This window comes from Danio rerio, chromosome 11 (assembly GCF_049306965.1).
Source record: "Danio rerio strain Tuebingen ecotype United States chromosome 11, GRCz12tu, whole genome shotgun sequence".
Taxonomy (NCBI): Eukaryota; Metazoa; Chordata; class Actinopteri; order Cypriniformes; family Danionidae; genus Danio; species Danio rerio.
Genome location: NC_133186.1, coordinates 35,256,438 through 35,273,072, shown reverse-complemented (window position 1 = coordinate 35,273,072; position 16,635 = coordinate 35,256,438). Strand labels below are relative to the sequence as shown.

General features: G+C 36.7%; 1 long non-coding RNA gene across 1 annotated transcript in view; it reads left to right on the top strand.

Annotated features, from left to right (window-relative positions):
- Positions 1 to 11,234, top strand: part of LOC137496655 (uncharacterized) — an 87,401-nt gene extending 76,167 nt beyond the window's left edge. Inside the window, exons 3-7 of the long non-coding RNA XR_012387242.1 lie at positions 4,141 to 4,326; positions 4,896 to 5,032; positions 9,588 to 9,766; positions 10,336 to 10,590; positions 10,736 to 11,234. This is a non-coding gene — a long non-coding RNA (uncharacterized lncRNA). The remainder of the gene's footprint in view (positions 1 to 4,140; positions 4,327 to 4,895; positions 5,033 to 9,587; positions 9,767 to 10,335; positions 10,591 to 10,735) is intronic.
- The last annotated feature ends 5,401 nt before the right edge of the window (positions 11,235 to 16,635 follow it).

Here is a 16,635-nt window from a genome sequence, read left to right as displayed (position 1 = left end):
ATAAAATATGCTTTACGTGGCCTCCAAAAGCAGCTTTTTTTTATGCTTGGCGCAGATGAAATGCCCCGTGCTTGTTCACCCTCCTCTATTATGGCTGAGTTCAGGATCCACAATCAAATGAGAAGATGTTCTCTGTAAAGGTAGGGGATTAAATTCCAGTCTTTGCATTTTAAGAGCTCTCCTTTTTTTTGTTGTCACACTACTTTGCTTTGTAACATATGCAGTGTTTCATCTCTTGGCTGCGGTTCAGGTTTTTTGGAGTATTACTTGTTTCTGCCATTAACATATGACGAATCACAGCTGTTTGGGGTTGATAGCTGGAAATAATGCAAATAAGTATGCTTTAGGTTTGATGTAGAGCCACTCTGTTTATATACTGTAGGTACACATTTGAAGTTTTGGAGAGTTAGTTTTGAAGATGTTTTGAAGAATGTTTGTGCAGCTTGTTTGCATGAGGTGAAGGTATCATCCCATGTAGGGAGCATTTTGTGTCTAATAGACATTGAATACACATATAAACAGACATATCTAAATTTGTCATAGATTTAGAGATTTGAGAATAGCCCAAAAATAGATTAGTCATCAAGTACAGTTCAGACAGACTTTACATGTGTAGTCATTTATTTATGTGTATTGGATGACTACTCTAGTTTTGTCTTGTCTAGATTTTTGTATGTGTCTGTTGGATTTTCAGTGATTTAGATTTAACAAAAACAGTATGTCTATGTTTAGAGGTCTATTAGATATCTGTTAGATGTCCATTAGACTTCTTATAATCGCCAAAAAATACTTGCTGTGATATTAACCCTCTCATGCCTGAGTTTTAAATACTCCAGCTGACCCTTCTGCGTGATTTATTTGTTTATTTTAATTTTTTTTGGGGACCGTTACTTAGAATTCATTGCATTCTAAGTTCCCATGGCAATGTGTCAAGTTTATCACGTGATGATGGTAATGATGGTATTAATTGCTATGTGATGGGTAATGGGCACTCCCTTTGTTGCGAGAAGGGATACATCTGCAATCAGAAGTTAACGATAAGTATTTATATTAGATCCGAGCTGCTGGATTGATGTCATGTTTATTCATAAGGAAAAAAAAAACTTTATCTGGGAGAGGAATAAAGAAAATAATCGAATGACATAAACAGTATCTTATGTGAGCAAAGCACATCGTCCAGTTATATTGAAAGATAATAATTATAATTTTTTTTTTTTTTTTTTTGAAAGCATGGATAAATTGTGATTTATGACAAGCACTGCATCTTCTGGCTGTGCCTCAGCGTATGTTGTAAGATTGGAAATTTAGCAGTTGATGACATGCAATCTAAAGTTTCTAATCACACTGGTGTGATCGTACACTTCAGGGAAGCTGACCACACCGGTGTGATTATACGTGTGAAAGGATTAATATTTCAGTCAAATTCACATTTTAAATATGATATTTGAACATAAATTGGAACAAGTGTGATGTCTGTGATATTGAAGTTTTAAGTTTATTTATGAGATTTAGAGCCGAAATAAAGTTATATGGAGTTTTGAATGATTTAAATATTAATCGCCCCTAATTTTGTACCATGTATCATCTACGATCTGTTCTGTTATGATCTGTTCTGTTATATTATTTTTATTATAAGGAATTAGCTTTTCCGCCACCAAAGATAAAAAGGTCAAAAATGAAGTTTTGTAGCATTTGAATGCCATTCAGTAAATAAATTAAATTCAATTAGAATTTTATTATATTTAAACTTTATTAAATATTTTGTTTAGTTTTTTTTTTTTTTTTTTTTTTTCTATCCAGCAATAACAGTACAAAGGTGAATAACAGATAACAGACTCTCTGTGTCTGCTTTAACTAATGCTTTAATACTGTATGACACACAGTATGAACTGCACTGCCGGCCTCAAGCATATTGCTGTCTTTATCCCCATTTCAGCCTTTGACTTCACCATGAGCTGTTTTTATATCTGTCTCCAGTTTCAGTGACTCTTCAACCTCTTCCTGGAAGCTTTGTTGCATTTGTTTGAGTGCAAATCCCTGTCGGCCTTTGGCAATGTGTTTATGCCCGGCCTCATTAATTAATACCGGGCGTTGCGCCAGGCTTATTCATTTGCCCAGGTAGATTGCTCTGAATTGAGGTGAACGCATCACCCAAGGTCAAAGGTCACTCTAAAAAAAGACACGGATTTTTGTGCTTCAATGCAATCCATGAATTATGCAAATATGCAAATGGCCACAAGGTCAAGTGTCTTGTCCTGTATCCAGTGGCCTGTGTTAAAATATGGCAATTACTGATGCTAACATTGCTATTGTTATTGATGACTAAAACAAGAAGTGCTTCGACGGTTTGACAACTAACATGGTGGAATGAATGCTAGCATAATTGTCAAGAAATATAATTATTGTACTATATATTTTGTAGGTAACAGACTAATGTTTATTTTTATTTTTATTATGGACCCTTTTTTTACATTTCTGGGTTCCTCAGCAGCGGAAGTCATCATATTTGGGTAAACTTAGAGCACAGGGAATGGGAGAGTACACCAAAAAAAATTCCAATATTTCCATCATTTCATGATGGTGTGTTCAAGACTTTAAAAAATAGGAATAAAAACTGCATTGAAAACATGCAAAGATGATATAATACAGTGTTCTTAACCAAACACACCTGATTCAGATCATCGGCTCATTAGCAGAGATTGGAAAGCCCAAAATGAATGTGACAGACAAAGGAGACCTCCAAAACATGCAGTGCTGGTGCTCCTCCTGGAACATGGTTGAGAACCACTGATATAAGGGCGTGTTTCCTTTGTTAGAGCAGTTAGTATGGCTTATGTGAATCCAACGATCGAAATCGGAATCGCAATCTGTCTGAGATTAGCTGAATGGCTCCATTGAAACGAACTCTGGAGCGGATCAATTGTAGTGAGAAAGCAATACTATTCAACAAACCAGGCTATATTGCTGTGTATTATGGATATGTAGGCATACAGTTGAAGTCAGAATTATTAGCCCCCTGGTTTATTTTTTTTCTCCAATTTCTGTTTAACAAACAAAATATTTTTTCCAACACATTTCTAAACATAATAGATTTAATTACTCATTTCTAATAACTTATTTATTTTATTTTTGCTACAATGACAGTAAATAACAGTTTACTGGATAGTTTTCAAGACACTTATATACAGCTTAAAGTGACATTTAAAGGCTTAAGTAATTAGGTTAACTTGGCAAGTTATTTTATAATGATGGTTTGTTCTGTAGACTATCAATATATATATATCATTCCTACCGATAAATGTGCGTTTCATGTCAAATATGAAAGTGAATTATTAGCGAGAGCTGTTTATCTATAAACTGCAGTCTTAGTTTATCTGTTATTTCTCTATAGCATAAAGCCTATAATGCATAGTTCTAGCCAACGGCTATGCATGAGAAAGTTTTACCTTTGTTTTATATTTGGTGATGATGTCTGTGGGTGTCACCATTCAAAATTGAAGCACAGCTTTTTGCTTATAATACCTTATTGCTCATCATCATAAATTAAAATAAGGATGCATGACAGCTGCAGGACTCTGAAAAATAATTTGTTTTAGACTTGTTTAAGCTACGGTTCAAGTCAGAATTAATAAATCCCCTAAATAATTAGCCTCCTTGATTATTGTTTCCAAAAAATTCTGTTTAACGGAGAGAAGATTTGTTCAACACATTTCTAAAAATAATGGTTTTAATAACTCGTTTCTAATAACTGATTTAGTTTATTTTTGCCATGATGACAGTAAATAATATTTTACTAGATATTTTTTCAAGACACTTACAGCTTTAAAGCCCTAGTGCCCTAATACATACATAAATACATATAAAGGTTCCTATATTTGTTTTAAGACATGTCATAATGTCTTCATCTTGTGAAAAGGGGCCATGCATTTATATATGTTTAATAATACTTTGAAAAAATTTGTAATTTTTTTTTACAATGAAAATAGAATTTAAAATAAACCATATTTGAGGACTATAAGTACAATTTTAGTGTTTTTAAATCATTTAAATTTTTCAAAAATGCTTTTATGATGCATTTGAATAATAGGAAGGGTCAGTTTATGAATGAACTTTTTATATTTAATATTTTTACCTTTCTAGGGCGAAGCAGTAGCACAATGAGTAGCACGATCCCCTCAATGCAAGAAGGTTGCTGGTTCGAGCCTCGTCTGGGTCCGTTGGCATTCCTGTGTGTAGTTTGCAAGTTCTCCCCATGTTTGCGTGGGTTTCCTTCGTGAGCTCGGGTTTCCCTCACAATCCAAAGACATGCATATATAGGTGTATTGGGTAAGCTAAATTGTCAGTAGTGGATGTGTGTGAATGAGTGTGTATGGATGTTTCCCATTGATGGGTTGCAGCTGGGGGGGCATCCGCTGTGGCGACCCCAAATTAATAATGGGACTAAGCCAAAAAGAAAATTAATAAATTAATTAATTAATGAAGTTGGCGGTTCATTCCGCTGTGGCGAACCCAGATTAAAGAGAGACTAAGCCGAAAAGAATGTGAATGAATGAATGATTTTTAGTTTTCTGGGTAATTTTTTTCGTTTTAAAAAGAACAAAGTAATTCATTTGCATGTCAAGCTGTAATAGTGTAATAGTATCTATGTCTTAGTAATACCACTATTGCATAATACTAATATTAGATATTTTTTATTTAGCTAATTTTTAATTTTTAACAAAAGTAAGTCATTATTGTATTTGTTATTTTTTATCAAAATACAATTCATGAATTATCAAATTATGCAAATAGCCACAAGGTCAAGTTTCTTGTCCTGTGTCTAATGGCTTGTGTTAAAATGTGGCAATTACTGATGCTAACAGTGTTATTGTTATTGATGTCTAAAACAATGGCAGAAGCGCATTGATGGAGTGGCAGATTATGAATGGGAAAGGAGCTGATGGGGTACAATGGAGACGAGAGGTGCAAGCCGATTATCGACGGCCTGACAGTGTTTTCCGTCACATTGACTGACAGAGTGACATTTGTGAAGGTTAGTCATCCAGCCTGTCGCCGCTTCACCCCTCACATTCACTGATGATGTCATTTGTCAAAGAGATTGACGGGTTGAAAAGGTTGCTTGATTATGGAAGGCATAAACACAATGTTGATTAATTCCAGGGGTACTTGATCATCGCATGACATGAGATAGTGTCTAAACGTGTTATTTCAAACACACACCTTGTGGATCTGTTTAAAGGGGTGCTTCACCCCAGACATTAAACATATTTTATTATTAACTCAACCACAATTTGTTTCAAATCTATCAAATTTTGGTAGGTAGGTAGCTAGAAACTTGGAGGGATGGATGGATGGATGGATGGATAGATAGATGATAGATAGATAGATAGATAGATAGATAGATAGATAGATAGATAGATAGATAGATAGATAGATAGATGATAGATAGATAGATAGATAGATAGATAGATAGATAGATAGATAGATAGATAGATAGATAGATAGATAGATAGATAGATAGATAGATAGATAGATTGATTGATTGATTGATTGATTACACACACACACACATTGCCGGAAGCTCATGACGAACTGATTCACACACTCTCTTTGCTCATTCTTGCCAACTGTAAGTGAGCATTACGAATCTTTGTCTTGCCTTGTCATGTTTTGACCTTTGCCTTGTTTTTTTTTGCTCATGTTGTTCTGCCGGATGTCCTGACCAGTCGTCTTTTATTTTGACTGCTCTTGGATTACCTACATGCTCCTGTTTACATCTATTATGACCTTTGCCTGCCTTACGATTCTCTTAAAATGAACTGCATTTGGATCCTAACATATACATTTAACTAATCTATCAACATGTACAGTTTCTAGTGAAATGCTTGATGCTTTATGATAGGGCAAGAAGTGTAATTTTGTGGAGGCAAATATAGTCATATTTCTGCAAAAGAACTGACAAATTTGATGCTAGCTTTTAGCAGCCAACACAGACTATTTTGCTTTAATTAGTACGATAATTATAGAACTAGGTGAGTTTGGTGGATTAGCTTTTGTTGTGACTGCATGTACATTTATTATGCTTAGTATTAATATATATTGTTAGATTTTTAAAAATACTTTAATCTTAATATTTGGTTCATTTTTAAGGCTTTTGTTTAACAGATGTTATTCATTATTTAATGGGTAACTCTTTAAAATAATGTTCATTAGTTAATGCATTTACTAACATGAACTAATCATGAACAACACGTGCAGCATTTATTAATCATAATTGAACATTTACTAATGCATTGTTAACATCCATGTCCATGCTTGTTAACATTATTTAATTCACCATGAGTTAACATGAATTAACAATGAACTACTGTATTTTCATTAACTAACGTTAACTAACATATACAAATACAGTAAGAGATGTATTTTTCATTGTTTGTTTATGTTAGTAAATGTATTAATTAACATTAACTAATGAATGTATTGTAAAGTGTGACCATTTAATGTAATTTAAATTCTTTTATGGCAGTTTTTTTTTTTTTTTTAAGAATTGCTTCAGGCACTGTTTAGTTTATAAAACCAATGTATCTGTATGACTAAGAATCCCAAATGATACCTAAAATTGCAACAACATGAAAATAAGAAAATTAAGACAAAATATAAATTTTGGTCATTTCATAAAAATGAAGTCGTGCGACTACAAGAATTATAGGATTTTAAAACATAATATAGGCCAAAGCATAAAATAAGTCCAAACACTGAAGTGCAAATCTATCGATGAGCAGCTGCACAAGTCTCAAAACCAAGCAGGCCAGTGACGACAGTGGCGAGAAACAAAACTTCACCAATTGACAAAAGTGAAGGGAAAAAAAAAAAACACGAGAGAAACCAGGCTCAGTTGGGCACGTTCATTTTTACTCTGGCCAAACTTAGGCCCAATCCCAATTCTATTTTTGTACCCCCACCCCTAATATGAGTTTTAAGGGGAAGGGCTTCAAAATTTACCCCCTAAAAAATTGGCACAGCACTGCAGATCCTGCACACGTCATCACATGCCATCGCGATCTCATGCTTCATATGAGATCAGACAATCGCATTCATATGAATACAGACAAACTGCTGTAGTTATTCCAGTTGTGCTAATTTTTGGTATTTATCTTCAGAAAATCACTGAAGGCATATTTTATGTTATCATAACAATCTAATGTGGCAATAAAATCGAAACTATACTGTGCATTTACACTGTGGCCATATTCATCACACCAAAACAACATTACCAACATAGCGGACATTGTAAAAAGCTCATTCCCAGCCACTAGACTGTTCTGACAGGGTATTCCAGTGTCATCGAGTGACAGAATGTTGTAGGACTGCTGTACAGGAGTTATTGATAGCGATTATAAATAGCTGCAGTCTAGGTGCTGGACGCTGGAGAATGCTGGACGTCCATTGTGGAGAAGCTGCAGGTGTAAGAAGGTCACCAGCAGGTGATCAGGCTGGCCCATGGGATCAATGCAAAGACACTGGGGTCTCTCAGGAATCAGTCCCCACTCCACTCCTCCATGATCACCACAGCATATGCTCAGGATACAGCCTGATCCAGGACTATGGAAACCTCAGGATAATAAGAAGCAGACTAACATAAGTGTAGATGTCATTCAAATTATATTGTCTTTTGGGAAGTGTTCCCAGCTCCGATTGCTCAAAATAATGCAGACTAACAGTCCTTTAAAGAATTTGAATTTTAAAAAGTGTGTGTATTATGTGTATGCAAATGCAAAGAGATATTTAATCTAGTTTTAAACTGACAAAGTGTGTCTGCCTCTTGAACTGTGCTAGGAAGGCTTTTTCAGAGTGCAGGTGTCAGAAATGAGAAAGATCTACCGCCTACAGTTGATTTTGAATTTCATGAAATAATATTTTTATGTTTAAAACAAGGACCACCGTTTTAGGTGATCTTCATGTTCTACTAAAGTTAAAAAAAAAAAAAAAAAAATGTATGGCCTGAGGGTGACTAACCGAATAGCAAACGTTTATTTGAGGGTGAACTGTCTCTTTAAAAAGCTCAGCCCTTAAAGTGTTTGATGACCACCCACTGAAATCATTATTCTTTATTAGCCTGCTGTGTCTGGATGAAGAGATCCTATTGTGGAGCGTAGACTAAAATGGGTATTTTTTTGTGTGTGGAAATCATTGTTTTTGACAACCCAAATGTCTAATTTTCATTAGTAGGGATTCACAAATCTAATCCAATGTTATGCTCGTTAAAGCTTTAAAGCTCTGCAAATCATTTGTATGTATTTAAGCACAGAAACACAATTAAAATCCTAAATTAATATTAATGCGCGTGCTGTTGCTGTTCAGCCGTGTTTCTTTCTCACAGATGAAGTGTGAATATATGATGCTGTGAATGAACAGTTTTGTGTTTATTTAAAAGTATCAGTTAATTGAGTTCTTTAAACACAAACTCAAGCAAGCCTTTTTAATTACAATTCTTTGAAGCGAGTGTTGTTTCTCGGTACAAACCATAAACACTGCCTTTTTTCATTCTAGCATGCCGCATGTAGGCTTTGATTTTATCTGCTTTAATATTATAAATGTGTTTTTTAAATCATTAAATAAATCACATGAGAAAAAAAAAGAAATTGCATCAAATATTGATTTAACAGTTCAGCACCATGTGGCTTCACATTGGATTATGTTAAATATAAACCACTGTGCAACACTTTTCTAAGAAACGGTCAATTTCCAAGCATGCCAGGCATATTTAAAAGGTCCACTTGCCTATGGCGGTTTGATGGTTATGCAAAACTGATCAGTTTACTGCTTTGATTCATTCTTAGTTTTTAATATGTAATGCATATGTTCTGATTGCATGAAGTCTATGCTTTAATCAATATTTAATGTATACATGCATACATATATGCAAGGATTACACTATACAGAATGCAATTTACCCATTCAGACTTTATTTTAAATAATTAGGTATAGCTTTCATATTTTGACCTGTAAACATTTGATCTTTGAACATTAAAGGGCACCTATGATGAAAATCCCCTTTTGTAAGCTGTTTGGACAGAACTGTGTGTAGTTATAATGTGTCCACAGTCATACTGAGGTGATATAAAGACAATAAGTCTCTCTTTTTTTAAATTTCCTGACGTTCCTGACCCATTTTAAGGTAGTGATTTTTGTATTTATGTAGAGAGTAATCATTTTTGTAGTATTTTAATTCTAATTAATAATATTTTATGTGATGAAACATAGAGCTGCACGCCTCCATTGGAAACAATTGTTGCTGTATTTTGTTGTGCACAGACTTCACAAAAATAAATGCATCTTTTCTAATGTTAGGGTCATTTGAGAAATGTAATATATCTTCAAAATACACATTAAAATTCCCTTTTTTCTGTCAAAATGGTCACGGGACATTTTTGAACTTTACTGACTAGGTCAAGAGGAGGATTAAAAACAATGTCACATACACATGTAAGAAACAGACAGCACCTGTGCCATTTTACCCATATATTGTTGGTTTAAGGATATCTAAAGTGACATATCAAGCAGACCTCTGTTTTTCTTCTCTCCAGATGGAGTGTGAGTGAATCCTTTAGCTCATCCGCACATGTTTTCTCCTGCTCTTTGCTCCGCTACTACACCGTCCACAGCTCTGCTCCTCTGGCTTCCAGCCGGCCTGACCTCTCAGCAGTAATTCTACTCTTACATGTAGGCTGAATCGATTCCAGAGAGCCAGCACAGCTAATTCAAGGTCATTTTCACATTATTTCATTTCTCCTTCTGCACTAGGCCAATCTTCACTAGCCTTTCCTAGCAAGGGACTAAAGGACTTGTTTGAGTCAGCCAATATGTCATAAATATAGCAGCTTGGAGGATTTTTGACATATCTTTCCACTGACCTTAAACTGGTTAAGATTCAGTCTCAAATGATTATTGCTTCTAGAACAACCTAACCAAGCTGACATTTCCTCAACTTACAGGAAATATTTTAAAAGCTTCTTTATTTATTCGGGAATCTTTTAGGTGACAGAGAAATGGTATATGTCACCTTTAAAGTCTGCTTGAAATTCTGACTGACGTTTATACACTATTTGAACAGATATTTGAGTAGAACAAAAAATAAATAAACAATATACAGTATATAAAAAAGCCAATCACAGTTAATGACAAGTGCATGTTAAATAGTAAATGGTAAGATGTGTTTTATGGATGCCCATTTTTCAACCCAGGCTCATTCTGAAAATGTACCGCAATATACATTTCTGAAGAGCGAAAAATACGTCCCAGGAGCTAAGTTTTTTGCTATTTTTGTTTTCGCAGATCCTCCAGAGGTCACTGTGGATGCTTTTTGAGATTTCAAATTTCTCTTGTGAGTGCCATTTGCGCCTGCTGTTCTTGTGTAAATCCACCAGAGGCCACTGTCAAATGACTGATCAATCGACTAAACCACCGACCTGTGGGGGAAACCAGAGCACCCGGAGGAAACCCACGCGAATGCAGGGAGAACATGCAAACTCCACACAGAAACGCCAACTGAGCCGAGGATCGAACCAGCGACCCAGCAACCTTCTTGCTGTGAGGCAACAGCACTACCTACTGCACCACTGCTTAGCAATTATTATTATTATTAATATTATTACTATTATTATTATTATTATTATTATTATTATTATTTTAAAGAAACATTTCTCATATTGCATTTTTGATTTGTTGGTGACAGGTCTCTGGTGGTTCTCCGAGCTGTAAAAGCGAAGTGACAGCAGTGACACCTAATTGCTCTGCAAGAAAGTTTGAGCTGGACTTGCTCAGCAGTTGAGCTCACTTCTAATCAATAAATCTCTATTTTCCTTAGTGTATAATTAGCCAGCTGAAAGACGTCTTGCATTACCTGCTCTATTCCCCAGGGTCCAGAGGCCACTGCAAGAATGAACAGTCTGTCCAAAGTGCCACCAGCGGCTTTGTCTTTGGTGAAACAAAGAGAATATTTCAAATATGTCTGTTATTTTGCTTTAATGATACTTTATAGCCTCAGAGTAAAAGGAAAAAAATATGGCATTACAGGCTATTGCGAGATGAGGGATGGAATTGGATGTTGCGTTTAACTGTGATTGGCTTCAATAAAATTTGAAGAAACAATGAGATTCCACTTCATTTTACACTATTATTCAACATGCACAATTTTCTGTCTATATTTCTATCTATTTTAATTTATTCTGGGGAATAAATAAAGTAATGAATAAATGAATTAAATAAAATAAATAAATAAATAAAAATTATTAATATAGCACGTAATACACACAACAAGCAGACTGCTACTGTTAATTTACAAGGACTTCCCATAATGTATTTTAAAAAAAAGATGCAAGGGGTCTAAGTCCATCAAACCTCTTTTCTTGTCAATTCGCATTTTGTATCAGGCTCCTCTGCTTAGGTTCAGAAGTTTTATTTTATATGTAATGAAATGGTTATTAGCCAGTAAATAAAACGTTTTTTCACCCCTAAATGTCACTTTAGACAATTCTTTGGCTTTTAACAAGGTAAATTTTCTTTTGTGTCAAAACCAGCTAAATCCACCAGTGCTTTTTATGCAAAAACCTCTAAATTCACCTACTGGAACAAGAAAGTGTAGTTGAATTGAGATCTGATGACTGTGGAGTCCATTTGAGTACAGTGAATTGTCAAGTTTAAGAAACCAGTCTGAGATGATTCGCGCTTTATGACTTGGGGTGTTATTCTGCTGGAAGTAGCCATCGGAAGATGGGTTCTCTGTGGTCATGCAGTGATGAACATGGTCATCAACAATACTCAAGTAGGCTGTGCCATTGACACAATGCTCAATTGGTACTAATGGGCCCAAAGTGTGCCAAGAAATAATCCCCCACACCTCAACACCACCACCAGCCTGAACCATTGATACAAGGCAGGGTGGATCCATGCTTTCATGCTGTTAATTACAAATACAGGAGAAATCGAGACTCATCAGACCTTGCAACGTTTTTCCAATCGTCTATTGTCAAATTTTGGTGAGCCTGTGCGAATTGTAGCCTCAGTTTCCTGTTCTTAACTGACAGAAGTGGCACCCGCTGTGGTCTTTTGCTACTGTAGCCCATCCACCTCAAGGTTCAACGTGTTGTGCATTCATAGAGGCCATTCTCCTCAGCAACCTCCTCTCATCAACAAGGCATTTATGCCCACAAAATTGCCACTCACTAAATATTTTCTCTTTTCGGCCCATTGAGATGCATTGAGTTGAATGACATGTGCTTGGCTGATTAGAAATTTGTGTTAACGAGCAGTTGGACGGCGGCGAGGCAGTGGCACAGTAGGTAGTGCTGTCGCCTCACAGCAAGAAGGCCGCTGGGTCGCTGGTTCGAACCTCGGCTCGGTTTGTGTTTCTGTGTGGAGTTTGCATGTTCTCCCTGCCTTTGCGTGGGTTTCCTCCGGGTGCTCTGGTTTCCCCCACAGTCCAAAGACATGCTTTACAGGTGAATTGGGTAGGCTAAATTGTCCGTAGTGTATGAGTGTGTGTGTGTGAATGTGTGTGTGGATGTTTCCCAGAGATGGGTTGCGGCTAGTAGGGCATCCGCTGCATAAAAACTTGCTGGATAAGTTGGCAGTTCATTTCGCTGTGGCGACCCCGGATTAATAAAGGGACTAAGCCGACAAGAAAATGAATGAATGAATGAATGAGCAGTTGGACAGGTGTACCTAATAAAGTGGCTGATGAGTGTATATATCTTAGATTAGTGACTTTATAACACGCAATTGTAAATTTACTAAATAAAATCTATTTCCAATGCTTTTTTTAATTCATCAGTGGGGGAACCAACCTCTGTAATATTTTGATAGTGTGCCAGTTTTTTTTTCTTCTACTTCTTTTATAAAGAATTTAAATAGCTGTCAGATTTCAAACATGGAAGTAAAACCACTCATATAAATAAATCACCTTTAACTTCCATACAGTATGTCATGCGTGTTGTCGTGCATCAGAAACATCACACTACAAAAGCCTGCTGTGATTGACCATCATGTACTTCCTTTGAAAGCGTCCTCACACCTCGCGTTCTCAGATTGTGACGGGATGTCAATTCGCTGAATGACACGCCATTCCGCTTTCAAGAGCCCTTTTGAGGCATATGCAAAACAAGATGTCGACGCTGACAAGCCAGCAATACTTTGATTTTGCTCTCCCTCCCTCTTTCTCTCTCTAACACACATACACACACGCACAATTTACCACACATGTGTAAACAGCAAAGCACAAAGCCGTGGACTCAGCCCGTGCCACCCCTGACATCTCCAGACTGTTTGCGTATCTGACGTTTCTATTTGCTCTGCGGAAAGCAATAAAGCTCGTACTTTGTATTCTATGATGGGAATTCTTTTATCAGGCCAGCTGTCACAACGGAGGCACATTAAAACGCATCAGCCGAGCACCAGGCTGACGGCACCACAGGGCTACATCTCCCCCCGTCCCAGCGGCACATGTAAGGACACTTCCAAGGAGACACGGCACATCATCTGCAATATGTTGAGGCTCACCCTCGAATCGAGCTGCATAATGAATGAAAGACGCATGAAAGCCGCGATTATGGGTGGGAAGGTCTTTTGGCCAGACACACGAGGCGACGTTCTGAACACCATTAGGACTAAGATTAAAGGCCTGAGGAATTTGGCTGTTTTCCCTTTCGTCCCTTTCAGGCACAGCTTGTCTATAATTTTTATGAAGTGATTCATGCTATAAACATCTTGGAACTCAATTGAAATTGTTCAGTTCTTTCTGAAAACAGAAGAATTGAGTTTAATATCACAGTGGCAGATTTGTTGATCTGGCCATCAAGCTAAAGAGTAAAACTGAAAAACAAAAAAAAATGAACAAACAAATCCTCAAGTAAAATGTATTCCCAAAAAAGATAGAAGTAGAGTAAAAGTATCTGTTCTAAATACAGTATTACTTAAAAACTTAAAGTATGAGTAAAAACAAGTCATACTGAATATGTATGGGTGATCAACAGGGTCAGGTTTCTATACAATTCATTCATGCTATGGATAAGGCATGAAAAAATTAAGTTGTCCCTAAAAAAATCTCAAGAATTCTGTTGTTTCAGTTCATTTAAAATAAGAGGTTTGAACAAGCAGCATATATATATATATATATGTTACTAGTACCGGGTTGGACCCCTTTTGCCTTCTGAACTGCCTTAATCCATAAATTTAACAAGGTCCTGGATATATTCCTCAGAGATTTTGGTCCATATTGACAGGAGCACACAGTTGCTGCAGATTTATCGGCTGCACATCCATGATGCAAATATCCCATTCCACCACATCCCAAAAGGGCTCTATTGGATTAAAATCTGGTGACTGTGGAGGTCATTTGAGTACAGTGAACTTATTGTCATGTTTAAGAAACCAATCTGAGATGCATCACAACAAGTTATCCTGCTGGAAGTAGCCATCAGAAGATGGTTACACTGTGGTCAGAAAAGGATGGACATGGTCAGCAACAATACTTAGGTAGGCTGTGGCGTTGAGACAATGCTCAATTGGTACTAATGAGTCCAAAGTGTGCCAAGAAAATGTCCCCCACACCAAAACACCACCATCACTTTGCTTTCATGTTGTTGACTACAAATTCTGACCCTACTATCTGAATGTTGCAACAGAAAGATTCATCAGACCAGGCAACATTTTTCCAATCTTCTATTGCCCAATTTTGGTGAGCCTGTGTGAATTGTAGCCTTACGCCCCATTCACACAGGGCGTCAGCTCAACATTTCCTATTCACTTTGAATGCGTGACATCAGGTGTTGCCAAACTGCATTGTGGATCCGTCGGCGCCGCTTCAGAGGTGTTGCTCGCTGCAAAACTTGGAACGTGCTCAACTTTTCAAGCGGCGACAGAAGTGTCGCCAATCAGAACACTATATGCAAATACACCAGCTCAGACTGCAGCCTATTGATGACTAATTTCATTGGCTAACGCTGCTATGACAATTCTGTCAGCCCCAATTTCAGACACGCCCTCTGTCAAGCATTGACGCTGAAGCCCCGTGTGGATGGGACGTTAGTTTCTTGTTCTTAGCTGACAGAAGTGGCACTCGGTCTGGTCTCCTACTGCTGTAGCCCATCTGCCTCAAGGTTTGATGTGTTGTGCATTCAGAGATGCTCTACTGCACACCTCGGTTGTAACGAGTGTTTATTTGAGTTACTGTTGCCTTTCTATCAGCTCAAACCAGTCTGGCCGTTCTCCTCTGACCTCTGGCATCAACATTTGCACCCACAGAACTGCTGCTCACAGAGTTATACAATTCTTTGATTCTTTGGAAAGTTTTTGATTGTGATTAATGTTGGGTTCACATTAATCGGATGGTAGGGTCAGAGTTGAATTATTTGAATTTGTGCTGAAGACCCATTTTTGTCAAATGCGGTGTGATTTTACGTAATTTTGTGCCACACGACAGATTTTTACATTCACAATGTTCTCACAATTACATTGACTTAATCCACTCACATGAATACTTAATTTCGCTTTTGGCTCAGTCCTGTTGGTGTGATCAATCTGGTAACCTGTGTGTCCATCGGTCTGAGGAGGAAGTGCCAATATTTTGAATTTGGAAGACAATATTACATTCTGCACTTTCAATAACAGCTACAAATTGTAATTCGCTCATTTTGCCAGATTGTGGTGGCAAATCCATTATACGGAGAGAAAAATCCAAATACTTTATATAGGAAATAATATCAAGTTATTGCTATATCTGCATCTGACCAATTTATTGACTGTAATAAACATTCTATCTATCTATCTATCTATCTATCTATCTATCTATCTATCTATCTATCTATCTATCTATCTATCTATCTATCTATCTATCTATCTATCTGTCTGTCTGTCTGTCTGTCTGTCTGTCTCTCTGTCTGTCTAATTTAATGAAGTGTCTTACACTATAATACATTATAAATTGTCATACACTATGACTATGGAACTCAATTGGCATTATTCAATTCTTTCTGAATACACAAGAATGGAGATTAATATCACAGCGGGCGATTCGTTGATCTTGCTGATGGGCTTAAGAGTAAATATACTAAATGGCAGTAATAATAGTAGACTGTCACTTATCTCCTCAAGCTTTACAAGCTGCCTCCAGTTTATGTGATGTTTTCAATTTCCCCATGGACAGCAGCGAAACACAGCCATGCAGAATACCATAAGTGTCAGGAAGACAAATTACAGTAACAAACAGCCCGGACCGATGCACAGAAAATGGACGTCCATTATTTAAAACCTGAAGGTGGCATGTAAATAGCTGTGGATGTGTTTGTTATATCCGGAGGTGAGTAAGAAAAGGGTTACTACAAAGCTCAGACAGGTTGGCAACGACCTTTAGCCACCCATAATCGCTTGCTTGCTGGATATTACATCATCTTTGTTTGAAGAACACAATCAGCTCTGTGGGCTTGTGCAAAATGCAAGATTTAAGATGTGGCTAAACAGGTGATGCACATTAGGAATTACTGTTTTTTTTTTTTTTTTTTTTCTCCACCATTGTCAACAAGTTACATTTATAAATATGAAAAATACAAAATAAAAGACAGTTAATATATCTGTTCATTC